Source organism: Phaseolus vulgaris, chromosome 8 (assembly GCF_051622355.1).
Source record: "Phaseolus vulgaris cultivar YP4 chromosome 8, ASM5162235v1, whole genome shotgun sequence".
Taxonomy (NCBI): domain Eukaryota; kingdom Viridiplantae; phylum Streptophyta; class Magnoliopsida; order Fabales; family Fabaceae; genus Phaseolus; species Phaseolus vulgaris.
The window spans coordinates 19,992,207-20,009,768 of record NC_143505.1 but is presented as its reverse complement, the minus strand read 5'-3'; the positions used below and the strand labels follow the sequence as shown (position 1 = coordinate 20,009,768).

Here is a 17,562-nt window from a genome sequence, read left to right as displayed (position 1 = left end):
TTTATAGAGCATGTGATTGTGTTTATGATATGATAGCCTTCTTTACCCAAACTAGCACCTCATTTACAACATTGAATTTCGATAACATTATATTTTTTTTTATTTCACCTGATATTACATTTTTTTTTATCAGTAATGAATAAATAAAATTAAAGTGAGAAAAACATACCCAAAAATATAACCAACAGGTTACCTCAAAGCAACATTCAACCTTACCGAAACACCCAGAACCGAAGCCACCTACATTCATCTCGCCACACGACGAGTTACCCATGCACGGAATAACTCGCCATGTAACTTACTCTCATAGTGTGAGATAATTATGAAAATCAATGATTGCTACCACCTTTGTTTCCCTGTTGCATGCCATCACATCAAAACAAGGTGTCCATAATTCAATCACTAAGGTAACTATGTAGGAAAAAGCTGGAAAACCAAAACAAAATCTTTTGAAAAACATGAAAATTAAAAAAAAAAAAATTGGCTTCAAAACTTTCTTCGCAAGAATGCGAAGAAAGTTGTATACATGTATATTATTTAATTAATTAATTTTAATTTATCTTTTTATTCTTTTATTTTAAACTTATTATTTTTATTTTTATTTTTATTTAAAATAAAATTATAATTTAAATATAAAAAATTATTATTATTAAATACACATAATTAATCATATTTTATATACAATAAATTATAAATATAAATAGTAATAAAAAAATATTTTTAATAATAAAAAATAAATTTATATATTAATTACAATAATGGTTTTAATATAAAAATAAGTTTCTATCAAATAATTATATTATAAGTATTTAAATAATATTTTAATGAAAATAATTATAGTTTATAAATAAAATTAATTTTTTAATAATTTTTAAATATAAGGATAAATTTGTAAACTTACATTTTTATCAATTAAAAAAATATAATTTCAATCACACCAATCACCTCATTCACAAATTTTCATAAACTGTTTCTACATTTTTCACTCTATTTACCTTAATCCAAACACTCTAACTTTCTTTATACTTTTTCTTCAAATCATTTAAAATTAACTCTCTCATTTTCACTCCCTTGTCCAAACAAAGCATAAATGATAGAGAAGCTTTATTCTTCTCATATTTTTCTATATTGCTTCCTACCAATCACAAATGCAATGGATATATACATAGTCAATTATAACTTTTCTCATTCGTTCATTGCACATGCTTCACTATCCTAGAAATAACCTTTGAATCTAAAAAAAATACTTAAAGATATACATGCCATTAAGTAAATTCAGTTTATGCAAGTAATTGTTATTGAAACTCAAATTGGGAGGTTATCCTCACTTCACTTGGGTTAGCTTTTGAAGTTGAATTTGAACCCAAATTCTTAAAAGATATAAGCTAATTAATTGGAATGATTAATGGAATTCAATACCATAAGAGATTCTACCTTCCACCTACCTAGAAATTCTACCCAAATTGGGAGATTATCCTCACTTCATCACTTAATATTTTTTCATTTTTATAAAATGTACACATTGTCATTCATTTGATATTTATGCTACTCCTATTTCTATCATGTCATATTCCTTTAATGAAGGATATATTACAAGAATGAAGATAGATTTTAGATTCTTGTTTTCTTTTATTTTACTTTTGTTGTTGATGTTTTCGTTTTATCTAAATCAAAGTATTTTGCATCATTCAAAGTGAAGCTTTCAGGCTTTGGGGAGTGAAATGAGAGGAAACTGCAAAAACACCTCTTCAAAGTGGGATTCCGGAGATGGACTTGAATTTTCATGTTTGGGTATGACAACTACTATTTTTAAGTTTTGAACTTGATAGTTAATATATCACTACAAGAAAATCATGAAATAGAAATAAATTTTTAGAGATCAAAATAATTAGATACAATAGGAACTAAAATAAAGACCATTTTAGAAACTAAAAAAAAATTGGTTTCTAAATTAGTTTCTATTATTGCTAAATAGTTTCTAAATTTGTATCTAATTAACAACTAAGGTTTTAACTACCAATTATTTGGTAGCAAAAACCTTGGTTGCTAATTAGATACCAATTTAGAAACTATTTAACAATAATAGAAATTAATTTAGAAACCAAATTTTTTTTTTAGTTTCTAAAACTGTCTTTAATTAGTTACTATTGCAACTAATTATTTTGGTTTCTAAAAATTGATTTTTATTTCATGATTTTCTTGTAGTGTATGTAACCTAATTGTTTGTCTGTCACACAAATTATTCAACTCTTCAAATGGTTTAACAGACTTTAAGTATTTTTATGAAAATTTTAGAAAATATTAATTTAGAAATTTTGTCATGTCATTTTAATCTCTACCATTCAAGATATGAAAGGTTTTTAAATTATTTTTCAAAAAAGGCTTAAATCTAATGAAAAATAATAGTTTTTTTTCATAAATTTGATAACAAACATCTATATCATTCCAATGTTTTTCTTATTTGAACACACCCTAAGAAATGTAGTATGGGTCTTCTACAGGTATTGCTAGTGCAAAATTTCAAAGTTTTCCTATTTTGGAAAGAAATGATAAGTTAAATCCTAGAAATGAAGAATCTTTTTCTAGAGGCAGGGCTTCAAGTAAGGATAATATTGTGAATAAAGATTACAAAGTTTCATATGTGCAGAGCACTTCAAATCAAGGGAAGAAAGAATTCATGAAGAAGGCAAGTTATTCGATCGTGTGCATGATTGGAATATGGTGAATTTGGGGAATGATGAAATTATTATAAAGTGAATTATGTTAGGTTTGAATTTGAAATTAAATTTGGATTTTATTTTATAATTAGGTATTGTATTGGATGATATTTGATTTTTTGTATTGAATATCATAAGTGCATTACAATTGTTGATAGATTGTTTGAAATTAATTTCATATGTTGGATGTGTTTTATTAAAAGATTTAAAAGCAATTCATTTTTATTTATTTATTTTTTTTATAAAAGTTTTCATTAGTCATAAAAAACAATTCATTTAATGATTGAATGAATATTTTGATGCATGCAAGATTATCTACAAATTTATCCACGGAATAGAGGTTTGTGGGTAATGTGTGCGTAAATATTACCTACGAACTTGAGTTGGTAGGTATTACCTACGGACTACAATTGGTGGATATTATCTATGGACTAAAGTTGGTGGGTATTATCTACGAACTGGGGTTGGTAGGCATTATCCACAGTTGTAATTACTTACAGACTCATCATTCGTAGGTAAATTACATATGCCTACATTACATACGTATTTCTTTTTGTGGATAATTCATAAATAATGCTGATTCACCTACGAATTTGTGCTATTATCTATGGATTTCGGTCGTAAGTAAAATGTTTTTTTTAGTGATCTATTACCTATTTCCTTAAGCTAAAAAGACTCATGTTGATATTGACGTTAAAGAAGATTGTTTGATGCACCACTTTCTTAAATCTTTTGACACAACCTTCTAAGCTACTAGTCGGAATATCAACCATTCATCTTTCAACTTTTCATCTAAATCATTCTAAGAAGTTTGAGTGATTTTGTTTTTTTTTCTTCCTCGTCAAATTGTTTCTTTAGAACACTTAGCTCAACCATTAAATCAATTTTTTTCTTTTTCTTCTCATCATCCTTTTTTTTAGCAGTTATAAAAGATTATTTTGAAAAATAACACTATCATAATTAAAAAAAATAAATCATAAAATGTTAATTAACAACATGAATAATTTTAATAATTTAATTGTATGTATTTATAAATAATTAGTTAATTCAAAGTAAAAAAAGAGTAAAAAAAGAGATCATTATTAAAATAGAACTTATTTGGAAAGTAAAGTTGTAATTGGAAGAAGGAATATAAACAAAAGAAGTGAAGTAGTGATTGTGGTAACAACTTCAATATAGAAATTTAACTAATGATGACTTTTTCTCATATTTTTTCTTAAAAAAATTACCCAAATTGATAAATCGTGTGTACCCCTTTGAAGAATAAAAAAAGAAACACAATAAAAAAAAAGGGTGAATGCTTAAGAATTTGTGAATTGTGTGAATGAGGGGATAAGGAAGAATCCAATCCCAAAGTAAAGAAAAGGAAGGCTTCAACATTGTACTCCGAATGTTTCATAGAGGCAACGAAAGTGACTTCTCGCTGCTATCATGCAATTTTGCACCGTTAGATTCCTTTCTATTAGTTTCCAACCGCAATTTGTGAACGGCTATTAAATGCATGGAATCCAACTCTTTCTTTCTTGTTTCATCATACATGAATCTTTTTATTTTAATGTACTACTTTTTAGTTTAAGAGTGAATTATTATTTTGATCATTTTATATTTTTTAATAATTCACAATTTGGTCCAATTATTAACTTCGCATATATTTGTTTGTTGTATTTTACATTTTAATTATAAAACTATTTTTCAAGTAACCGAAAGGGAATAGGTTAGATTTAGGGTTTAATTCATAAATAAAATAAATATAGTGTATCTAATTAAAAACTAAAGTTAAACTACTATCCTTTGAAAGTTGGAATATGAGAATCACTATAAAATAATATAGAAACTGGTCCAAATTTATAATTTTAATTTAATTTAATGAATTATTTTTATTCATATAATATCAAGTAACCTTTTTATATTAGGTATTACTATGCAATCAAATATTTAATTTAGTTATTATAGCAACAAAATCAACAATAATCTATCATCACATATAAAATATCATAAAAGAAAAAAAAGAAAAGGTACAAAACATGGAAGCAAGCCAAACCCATGTGTAGAAAAATATAAAGCACTCCCAATAAAAATCTAAGCTAAATGAAATATAGGAAGTTGAAATCTTTTATAAAAAAAATGTAAAAGAATATTTGTGGGCAAAAAAGAACTATACCATTTATATTCTAACTTAGAGCAATTATAATTTGACACCCTTGTTCCAAATTACACCTCTTTAATTGACAAAAATACCCCTTTACATTTCATAATCTCTATAATGTGGAAGATGTAATTTGGAGCAATGCAAAAAGTGGGTGTCAAATAATATTTTTCCTCTAACTTATTGTTAAGCTCTAACAAAACCAACTTATCAGCATAATGGTTGTCTTCCCAAAAGATGAGAGATTTTGAATTCTAGAATTTTACATGTTTGAAGTCACTTTCTCCAACGCCCTTTTAAGCATCCAAGAAATAATCAACAGAATCACTCTCTAGTCAAACATATCAATAGCCAACAGAATCAACTAATTCAATAGTTATAATAACCTCATGATCTCATTATATAAAGCGGTCTACACTCCCTTGAAAAGAAGAAAATTTGCCAATATATTCACCTCGGGTACCTCTGATAATGCAAATACAGGAATTAAGACCAGGATTGCCACAAGCAACACACATGAGTGCTAATAAAAAAACATTTTAATACAAAAAAGTCAACAATGTTATTATGCCTAGATTTTTTAGAGACATTACACAACATCCTGATGAAACTTTTAATAGAATGAAAGATAGAGTTCATAGAAATACTTTTTTAAAACCTCATAATTTCTCATCCTCCATATCATCCAAATAGAGTGAGTCACAACCGAAAAAGCCTGATATCTTTTAACAAAGGACCACCACCAGACTTTAGGAAAGGGATTAAGTTAGAGAGAGAAAGGAAAGATAAATCAGAAAAATTTTGTTGAAGCCAAGACCATATTTAAAAAGTAGAAAAACATTCAAAGAAAAGATGTTGAAAAAGTTTTCGCTACTTCTTGAATAAATAGAGCACGTAAAGCATAAAATCAAACCTTTGCATTAAACCTTTTTATCAAAAGGAAGTATTTTATGTACAATTTTCCAAATGACAATAAATTTAGCCAGAGGAATGGAAGAAGACCAAACCACCTTTCCACAATTCATAGAATTCTCAGCCATAAAAACGAACTTCTTAACATACTTTTGGTTCCAAATTATTGAGTCTTCAAGCATCCAATTAAGAATATCCTCAGAGTAACTAATCACTATCGTTCCTCAACCAAATTAAAATAGTTTCAATGTAGATCTTCTAACTTAGTGCTAGATCGTCTAACACAGTGCTAAACCGTCTAACACAAAAAAAATATGACAATATAGATAAGGTTAGTTGATCCTAAGTCATCTCCTAATGAATCCAATTATGAATATAGTCAAATAGTATTCAAAACTTGTTTGCAAAAAATAAAACTTAGCAATAACAACGGGGGTTGACATTATTTATTTGAAATATAATAGACGATGGAAAAATGATAAAGATAGTATGTTGACTTTCAAGTTGATTCACCATTAAATTCGACATTTGTTATCCTAAGATCAACATTCCTTTAATTATCACACAAAGTTGAGCTTAATCAAACAAGCTTAAATCAAATTCAATAGAATCTTATCAATAAAATAAATGTATGCTAGTTTATTTACTATATTCTACCTCTTGAATTAAGAAAATAATAGATTTCTAGCAAACTAACTAAGAACTCCAATTAAAGAAAATAATTGAATTCTCAACAAGCTTTCAAAAACATATCCTTTGGCAAAAACCATAATTCAATATGATCAAACCATCTAACAAAATTTGCTATAAAAAATTTAAAACTTTGTTTACCAGAAACCTCAGAATTCATTAGGAAATTACGAGTCACCCAAAAAGGTTTGACCTTCCATGTGAAAGAAAAAAAAAAGAAAATTACAAAAAGAAAATAAAACTAGGTGTAGAGTGTATTATGTGGATCTAGAGCCTCCTTTAAATATCTATTTAATGGTCTCTTCAAGGATTTTGCATCCAAATTTTATCATCGATATTGTCTTTCAGTCCTCCTTAATATACTTTGTTTCCTTATTCGTTAGCGGATATCTTCTTTTCAATTTTTGTTCTAGATTTCATTCGCTTATCTTTCATATAATTTGTTTCTAGTATTGTCTGAGATATGCAATTCAAACTTTTATCAACTAAGTCCAACACAATCGAATCTGTTGCGAGAGATATATTGTAGAAGATTTGAAGGAGATTTGCTCTTAATCAACTAAGAATTATATAGAATTATTTTGTAGAATATCTTTGTACTGGACCAGAGCGCTTAGAACTCAGTGCTCACTGGTCGGAGCTCAGCATATGCCCCTGACAAGTCATCTTGACTTTTGGGCCAAGTTGATGGACCATGTGGTTGGGCTCAAGATATGTGTGTTAACTATTTTTTGTATACTCAACATAACCCTTTGTGCGCAAGATCTAGGCGGTCAGCAAGGGGTAGTAATGGACCTAGGGTGCACTCAGTGCGTATGAGTCTAGTGCGAGTAAAACGTTTTTTTCTAAACCTAAGCTCATATGTGTTAGGACATGATAAGTTAGGTTGCATGTATAGTGTCACACCATGCTGAGGGTGGCTACGTAAAACAAAATGGTCCCCTGATATTGTTATATGAATTGGTACCTAGGCAGTTATTCTGTTAAGATTTTGTGCACTCCAGAGGGGGGAAATTTTGTTCAGTTGAGACACGTGTGCCCTAAAAAAGAATATTTTCCTGTTGAGTATGCTTTCAGTTGAGATGATATTCTCGTGATAGAAAGTTGTTACAAGAGGTAGGCTATAAAAGGTACTTGAGATCCCAGATAAAAGTATGTTGTTTCTAGGACTGAAACTAATTACTTCTTGTTTCTTATAAGCCCTGTACTGACTTGATCATCGGAGTGAAATCAACAGATAAGACCCCCTCTGTCTCAACGGAGCCACGTTCCAACCTTCCAAAAGGAAGAGCAAATTCCAACAGAGATAGACAGAGCCAGAGCTTGGGAATGGAGTCAACCGGCAAGAACAATCTTTGTAAAACATTTGATCTAATTTAGTCCTTGTTTCTTTAGAAAGTAATAGAATCACATAATTTGTGTCTTTCCTCTTCAAAGAAGAGTACACTCGTAGATGGTCTAGGAAGACCACCTAATGGATCGTCTTATGAGACCATCTAGTGAGATTCTCTAGTCCTTTGTCAACCGAACTTTCTATACTTCAAAATAATTTTATTCTTCAATTCAATGTCATTATCAAGACACAAAATCTATGGAGATAATTAGACACAAGAAAAGTGAGAGAATATGTTTAAAATTCAAATTTAGTCAGTAATTTCAATTAAGGTCCAATTAATCGTGATTAGGTAAATTTTATTTAAATAGTAGATTTATTTTCAGTTATAGTATAAGAAATAAGAGGTTAAACACTTTAAATATGATTAGAAATGTAGTTATTAGTGAGTAGCAACCATGTTCTACAAATTGTGAATCTCATGAAGATTACCCACAGAAGGAGATAAGTTCCAATTAGTGTTATTTCTAGCATAAGAAACTTTCGCAAAAAGCTTAAGTTTATCCATATAAGGCACACCTGCAATAAGAGAAAAGTAAGTTCCTAGCAGAACACAAAAGATCATTCCAAAAATTCATTTTATCCCCAGAACCAACAATCCACGAAGTATTCAAGAACACAATAGTATTCCTCAATACCAGAACAGACACTACAAAAAAAATCACTTTTAGCGACCACCAAATTTGGTCGCTAACAGTACTATAATCGGTCGCTAAACGGATCTGCGACCGAAACAGCCACCAAATAAAGATGGAAGCGAAAACTCTAGTCGCAAAGCCTTTAGCGACCGAATTATACGGTGGTCGCTAATTTGCAACCGATATTTCAGTGGCCAAATCGGTCCCAGAATATTTGGTCACCAAAGTTTAGAAACCAAATTAGCAACCGAAATTTCGGTGGCTAAATTGGTCGTAGAAAATTTGGTCACAAAAATCAGAGACCAAATTAGCGACCAAACTTTTATAAAAATTTGGTGGCTAAATCGGTGGCTGAAATAGAGGTGATAACGACCACCATTTTTGGTCACTAATGGGTCAAAATAATTAATTAAAAAAAACTTTTGGTGGCTAATTCGGTGGCTATATAGAGACCCCTTTAGTGACTGATTTGATTTCGATGGCTAAATATTTTTCTTAATTACAGCGACCGATTCTATTTCGGTCGCTAATTTGGTATTTCAGTTTCGATGGCTATTTTTATATTTATTGTTCATACCTATTTAAACAAAAATTCAAACCTGCTTATAGATACTCAAAATTCAATCAAGCTAAATATGAGTGAACTTCTAATACATAGTTTAAGAAGGAGTTGTACTCAAATTAAAAGTAAATCGTATTACACAACGAAAAGTATTAAAAACTAGTTAAAAGAGTCAAATCTATTATATAATTAAGCATCCAACTAATCTTCTTATGAACTATCATCTCCAATGTTGTCTCCTTGATGATGTCCACTGGTAGTAGGATTTGAAGAACCTGAGATGGGATTATTCATTTGAATGTGTTGCATGATTTGTTGCATCTGCTCATCTTGTTTGCGCATGCGTTCACTTTGCTCTTCATGAGTTTTCATCAATAGCTCCATCTTTTCTTCAAGAGTCCGCTCCTTGACATGTTTTGTCCTAAGTTCAAGATGTTTGTTTATGTCCAATCTTTTATACATCCACTTTCTACCTTCGAGGATTTCCATTAATGCAATCTGACTACAACAAATTCTTAATGTATACACTTGTTTTAGGAGAGAGAAAACAGGACACTGAATGGAGAAAGTAAAAAATGGATGCAAATATGAAAGTATTGGGTTGACAGGAAGAGAAGCATACCTTTGTTGGTTCACTTTGTAACTGATCTTTGGAGGAGGTTCTATTCTTTATATAGAGCTGCTGCTATATATATTTTTCCTGTAGACAAGAGAGATGAAGAATGTCATATTGAATCAAAATAAGTAAAACTAGCTTCAACCTAATAATAAAGGTTTAGTCACCATCATGGAAAACTAATACAAAGTGAGATATAATCAACCATTGATTAGCCATATTGCCAACAGTTTCATCCTGATATCATACAAAAGAATAAGAAAGAAGAAACTACAAACTAAGGAAATGAATGCAGAGGCAAGTTTAGAACAAAGACTTTGGAGAAATAATGATGCATATGAGAATAGTAATAAACTGTGACGGTTTTGGAGAAATGGGATAAAGAGAGTGAAGAGAAAAGAGAATGATTGTGATGAGAGAAAAAGAAAGCAGTAGAACAATAAACGTTTAAGTTAACTTAGAACTTGCAATAAAAACACACTTAACCTAACCCTTAAGTAATTGTTAGTGAAGGGATTATTAGAGTGGAAGACAAATAACAATGCAACAAACCAAATAGGGAAAAACAAAGTCTTATAGTAATAATATGACTGTGATCCAACAACTCTGCTCATTGCTATACAAAATGGGATTCATATATAAAGATTGATTGGAATTGAACTATATAACGTGGTGTTGAAAAACTTCTACATGCGCTTTTTGAATAAAAATCTAAAATAATTATATCCACGTAATATAAGTCTCACTTTGTTATTTTCAGTAGTGATCGATTTATTTAACTTTTATATTTTATTTTGGAATATTGGCATAAAACATTGAGTGCAAATATAATATAAAGTCAAAGATTGACTTAATGGAAAAAGATATAGTGGGATTGAAATCCTTGATAAATATAATGGCTGAAAATACAGTTACGAAACAATTGCCTTTTACAATTGTAAGCCCAAAAAGCATTGGATATATATTCCTACGTGGATGTGAAGGATTGTCACATAATCTTTTTCCTTCTATCATTCGGTCTCGGATGTGGCCATCAATGAATCCCCTATCTTATATTCATCCCTTCGTGGATATGGAGGATAATAGTTGGGATGAAATTGCAGCATTTCTTAGAAGCCTTGCAAATCTCCAAAGTGTTCTGGTGGAATGTGACGCAGAGTTTCATCTATCTGAACATGTAAAAACTATAGTGGTCGAATATGGTGGAAATATTACAGAACCAGCAATTTCAAAGAATCACCTCAAGTCTTTCCTGACTGGTGTTGGAAGATACAAAGAATTCTTAAATACTCTAAGCGATAGCATACCTAAGGTTCTTCTCTAGTTTTCCCTTTGTTTATTACCTTAACCATCATTTTAGCTACTATTTCTGAGAACATAAAATAATTCTAATGAAGTATCTAGTAGAAACTACAATACTGAACTTTTAGCACCACGACTTCATCTAAAAGTATCTGATTTTAGTAATCAACTAACCAAGTCCTTATGCTTATACTAAGTACTACCAAATTGATTTCCACTTTCTTGCTTTTTTGTGAGTTTGGGTCACGATTTGGTGGTTAAGAACACAAGTGGAAGGACCTAAATTTCTCAAAGAGGTTATTAAACAAAAATTGTGTTGCAAGGTCCAATAAGTCTTGTTGGGATAATATTCTCCTTGTGAATATAAAAAAGCAAGCATAATATCATAGCCAATTCTTTAAGTAGATTGATTCTGGAGTAGGTGGCAAATTTTGGAGGGATTTAGGAAAGAGTGAGGAAAAGAAAAAAGCTGAGGCAGAATGTTAGCAAATGGATTTATGCACAAGGGAATAAGAATACCAAGTATTCCAACAAATCTGATGAAGATGAGAATAATACAAAGTAAAAGAGAATCAATGTTGGAATGTATGCTGAAAATAATATAATATTGACATATAAAACCTTGAAGTTTAGACTATAATTTCAAGTACAGTTCCCACAAGCAAACAATGAGTTATTCTCACAGGGAGAAACCTGCTTGCATAAATTATGCCAATTAAAAATGTAATTAGAACTAACCTTTGTGACCAATTTGTGGCACAAGACAAATTTCCTATGTAGCATATATAGAAAGAAACGAAATTAAACTTCAGAGTGCAGCCTATCCTGAGCTAATTATCTAGTTACCAAGCGTCCTACATATTTTTCAAACTTGTACTTTAACAATTATGCAACAGTAAAAAAATTAAACTTAATGAAAAGCATAAATAGTTGAGGTCATTGAGCAGCCATCCCCTATTCCCTCGAGGTGATAACAAAATTAATTATGGCCCCATGAGAAAAAAAATTAATAATGAAAAAAGTGCCAATACAAACCACATGCATAACAGCAACGAGAACAAAATTTTACCAATTGCTCAAATTATTAACTAAACCAGAAAGGAAACTTAATTTAGAAAATTCCCGCATTCAATCAGTATTAAGACAAATATTGTTAATTATCCAAGTCCTATGGACATTCCTGCCAGAGAAGACTAGACATGTAAATGTCCTCAATTAGGCTAACTAAGAAACAAGCAATGGAAACCAGAAACAATCAGATGTTACATCTAATGACAGAGTCAGCTTGTAAAATTAAGGAACTAAATAGAAAAGTATAGAAAGCCTGCTTCAAGAAGGAGTCCAATAAAGGACAGCCACTAACACTTAAAACAGGAAACTGCAAACCTTAATCTTTTCAAGATAGGTATTGAGCTCACAGCCAATGCTATCCATCATCGAGCTATTTTCAGAAGAAAAAAAGTTGCTCTTCACTTGAAGCCTCGCCAACCAAAGTGATATGATTCCAATAGCACAATATGAATGATTCTTGACATTCTTAGGAATCATCTTGAGTTGGATATGAGATAGGCACTTTATGATAGAATTGGATCAAGGTTCTATGATCAAGAACTCACCAAGACTAGTACCAAAACCCAAACTCATATGGAAGTTCAATGTATTGTCAAATTGAACCGAACAAATTGATTGAAAAGGAAAAAGCACCGAACAAAATGTATAAGAACAGAATTGCACCGAACAATTAAGTTAGAAATGAAGAAGAAACAAAGATGAATCGGTAGAAATGAAAGGAACCGAAGCAAATCACAAGTAAACTGAAAATGCCGAACTGAAAAATGCAAGAACTCAAACTAAGACATGAACATAAAAAGAGAAGGAAGGAAGGAGAAGAGAAAACTCATGAAGATGGAGGAATGGTTGGATGATCACGCCACTTAGAGGATGGAGACTCCAAGATGAGTGTGCAAAGCCGCCACTTGAGGTAACCAAAGAACTCTCAAGATAAGACTAAGTGAGGAAGGCACAAAGCTCTCCAATTCTCTTTGAGTAGAGTTTCTCTAATTCAAAATTCAAATCTGAAAAATACAAGGGCAGCACCTTAATTTATAGCCTAGAGGTGCTGAAAAGCAAAGCTAATTAAATTCAAAATTCCCCCCAAATACATGAAAGTGGCGCCAAGCATGAGGAAGGTGTGACTTCCTCTCTCACTTTGGCACCTCCCTATTACCTCTACACCTCTCTACTAAACGCACACCCCCCTAAGACTCCTAAACTAAAGACCTAAAGATGCTTTGACAAAAGAGGTTTCTTATGTTTTCCTCTAAGCACCTTCAAACAAAGAAATTACAAAAAGAGAAAACAAACATCCATTAGCTCCTAAAGCTTTGAACATGCTTCTTGTAAGCCTTGAACTCCATGAGAGTCTTCCATTTGAGCCTCAACCTCTTCTTGCTTTTGATCATTGGCCTCCATGTCCACTTGAGTTTGATCTCCATCACAAAGCTTGCTGCAGAAATAAACATCAATTATGTAAAATACAACAATAGACCAAATTCATCAAAAGTGGAAAGAAGCACCACTCCACTACATTACAACTAAGCCATTTCCCTCTCCAACCAAAATGAGCTTTATTTTAAAATGAATGAGAAAAAACTAATAAACCATATGAACATAACCTCATAGGTATACCAGTCAACTCCTCCATTATATTTATCATTGTTTCATCCAGCAACCAAAAATATTAGAACACTTTCGAATCAAAATTATTCAAAACGTTACAAAGATCACGTTTTCACACATCATAACTTTATTCCCTCAAAACATAAGGTCCTTGTCAAAAATTAATTCAGATAAATTTTAAACACAGGTGAATCGTATATTTTTCAAATTTTCAATTCCACCTATCAACACAGGTGAAGTCCTTTAGATGAAGAATCCAGTGATATTGACTATCTTTTCCTTGATGAGCTTCAAAGCCCATGAACAAAAGATGAACAAAAGTTCAACAATGGAGGAGCAATCATTTAAAGCTACAAATACTCATCCAAACAATTTTAAAGAACACATGGAGGTAGAGGTAAATACTTGCAGACCTTCGTTCGCGCCTCTGTTCACGCCTCTGCTCACACCTCCGCTCGCCTCCGTTCGCGTCTTCGTTCGCCTCCGCTCGTGCCTCCATTCACCTCCGCTCGCGCCTCCATTCGCACCTCTGTTCGTCTCCGTTTGCGGAGACGCCTTCCACCCGCAGCTTCCTCCTCCTCCTCTCGCACCTTCGTTCGCACCACAACCACCACCTACAGCTTCCTCCTCCTTCTCCAATGATTCTTCAATGCCCTAAAAGCCAACACCAAATCTCTACTGAAACCTGAAGAAGAATAAAAAAACTTTTTTAAAATAATAATAATAATATTCAAGAATTTATGACACACAAATTCAGTTTTTTAAATAAATTTGAATTTGAATTTTTCATATATAATTTCAAATTTCAGTTTTATAAATTAACAAAAATAATTGAAAAAATTGATTAAAAGTAGTAAGTTGTGTATGAAAAATAAAATTATTTTTCTAAATATAAATTATTAATTTTACAATAAGTTTTAATAAATTAATTTAACTTTGTTTATGTGGCATAAACAATAAAGGAGAAATTACAGTGTCGGAATTTAGGATATACCTACTGCCATTGTATTTAAGTTAAGAAAATTTGCTTGTATATTTAATACAAACTATTATATTTAATCATATATTTCTAATTTTATTTTTAATATACTTATACTTTTATATAAGTATATTGGTATTACTAATTTATAGATACTAATAAAATACTAACTAAATTTTAAATAATATTAATAAATATATTGATTAATTAATGACAGTTTATATTTATTAATTTATTAATGTATATTTGATCATATACCCAACATATTAATGAACCTAAATTAATAATTATGAAAAATATTAATTAATAGTGTGAATATATATATATATATATATATATTAATGTTGAAATTATATAATATTAACGATCACAAAACGGATGAGAAGTATATAATATTAAGATCACAAAAATTTATCAGTCCAATTTTGACAAGATATATGTAAAAATGAAATATGGGGTTATCGAAATTACGTGAAATAAAAAAATTATAATACTAAAATAAAAAGATGTTTTAATATCTAATTATTTTCTAAACACATGTTTTTTTAATAATAAGATATTAAATTAGATTATTGTAAATTTTGAAAATAATAAAGTAAAATATTTGGTATGATGTGAAGGCACAAAATGTCGAAACGGTCAGAAGACAAATTTGTAATTTTATTAATAATAATTTTTTGTTATGTAATTTTATTTATAATTTTTATTTGAGTTGATATTTTAAAAATAATATAACATTAATTTTATTTAAATTTAAGAAACTACAAACTCATGATTACTCATGAATATATAAAGTGTTATTCTTGTATATTTTTCTAAAAATAAAAATAAATTATTATTATTAATAGTAGTAGTAATAAAATAAATAATTATATTTAGCGACCAAAAGAATTCGGTGGCTAAAAAATATATTTATTTGGTGGCTAAAAACTAAATAAATTTTGTGGCTGATTCGGTGGCAAAAATAAACAATTATATTTAGCGATAAAAAAAAAAATCGGTGGCTAAACAATAAACATTTTCGGTGTTTAATTCGGTGGCAGAAAATAAACAATAATATTTAGCAACCGAATTAAAATCGGTGGCTAAAAAAGAAACATAATCGATGGCTAATTCGGTCGCAAATATATTTTTTCAATTTATTCAAAACAGCCACTACTTTAGCGATCAGTTATTTTGTCACTCTCAACTTCGGTCGCTGATTCGGTCGCAGAACTAACTAAAATCATTAATAATTCAGTTGGTCGTTATTTCGGTCACAGATTTGACACTACAGGTATTGGGTGACTATTTCGGTTGCAAATTGCGACCACTTATTTTCGATCGCTGAATTCGGTAACTAAATTGTTATTTTCTTACAGTGAGATAAAAGATGATTTGTAAGTAGGAGCTATATGCTATCTAGACTGCAACAAAAGAGACCAAGGCGTAGAGCATAAACAAACTTTCAAGAATTCCTAAGAAGGTAAGCTTTATTTTCAACTTGAAAATTAGTGACTTGAAGACCATCCCAGATCCTGAAAGAATAGATTTTGTACCAATTCACCGTGACAATATCTTATTTAAGAATACTACCAGTCCATATCAAGTTTCCAATCCATCTCTCTATCTGTTTAATCAAATTCACAGGTCATTTATAGAATTGAAAGCTACACGAAACAAAACCTTCAATCACTTAATTGAAAAGCTCAAGTGAAAATTAATTTATAAATTTTATCCTTTAAAATATTCAATTTATTTGAATGAGTTCTTAAATTAATTTAATTTTACTTTATACAAATTATTGAATAAATATTTAATTTTTATATATCAAGACGTTATTCTTTGGGAAAATGTGAAAGATCTCATAAAAAATTATGTATTTAGTTTTTTTATTGAAAAAGAATAATATATTATAAATAAAGAACACTATTACACAACTCAAACTATTTACATAGGACATTTATTATACCAACATGACTTACATCCCATAAAAGATATCCATTACTAACATGCATCCTATATTGCAAACATTTAAAACACATAATACAAGTGGTTATCAATTTAAATAACATCCACTCACGGTAAAGGTGACCCCATCACCATCCGTACATTACAGTGTTAGTACTGTATATTATATGCAGTATATAATTCAACACCCTTAAACCTATGAGACGTGTTCATGCATGCCACTTCATGTTTTGCACTCCAAGCTTTCACCTTTTGCAAAGTGTTATGTGTATTGATAGTACATGCCTTCATCTTTTTACTTTTGATCCTCTTATAGTCAGCAAAAAAACCAACCTGTCTAATTCCCCTTAAACCCATACCCTTTCCCTACCCTTCCTTCTACAAACTATTATCATACGACCATCAGAATCAGATTGCTAAATACGTACCCAATGTGTTGGTTCGATCAGGATAAAGGGATATGTCTAGATGCATTACATATAACATAAATCAGAAAAATAAAATTTAACAAGAAAAGATATACCACTTTAGGTGGTCCAAACTTTCTTAGGAAACAAAAGAGACATACATCTCAAGAAAATCTTAATTGTCTATTCTGTTATAACTAGTTAAAAATCGATTTAAAATTTAAAGACCAATATTCTCGTCATATCAGCAACTATTAATTGAATACAGTAGAAGTTTAAGCACTAATCATAGAATGAAAGAAACTTACCTTTAACTAGATCTAAAAGCAAACTTTATCCTATACCAAGTAAAAGAATTTCAAGATAGTTCATAACAAACAGAGACACTATGCAATATGTTTTCAATAGACTGCATCCTATTTGCAGATGCTCACATGTTTCATAACTACACTGAAACTGACACCGAGACTAATAGAACAAGATTTCATATAAATATGTAGCTAGCTATGAATTCTGGCACAACACACTTAATAAATCATAATAGACCTAGTCCAATCGCAGTGTAGTATCA

General features: G+C 30.2%; 1 long non-coding RNA gene across 1 annotated transcript; it reads right to left on the bottom strand.

Annotated features, from left to right (window-relative positions):
• Positions 1 to 9,174: 9,174 nt before the first annotated feature.
• LOC137826422 (uncharacterized) lies at positions 9,175 to 14,343 on the bottom strand. The gene is made up of 3 exons (XR_016515175.1): positions 14,069 to 14,343; positions 9,681 to 11,830; positions 9,175 to 9,572 (listed from the first exon to the last, which is right to left on the bottom strand). It is a non-coding gene; the product is annotated as an uncharacterized LOC137826422 (long non-coding RNA).
• Positions 14,344 to 17,562: the final 3,219 nt, after the last annotated feature.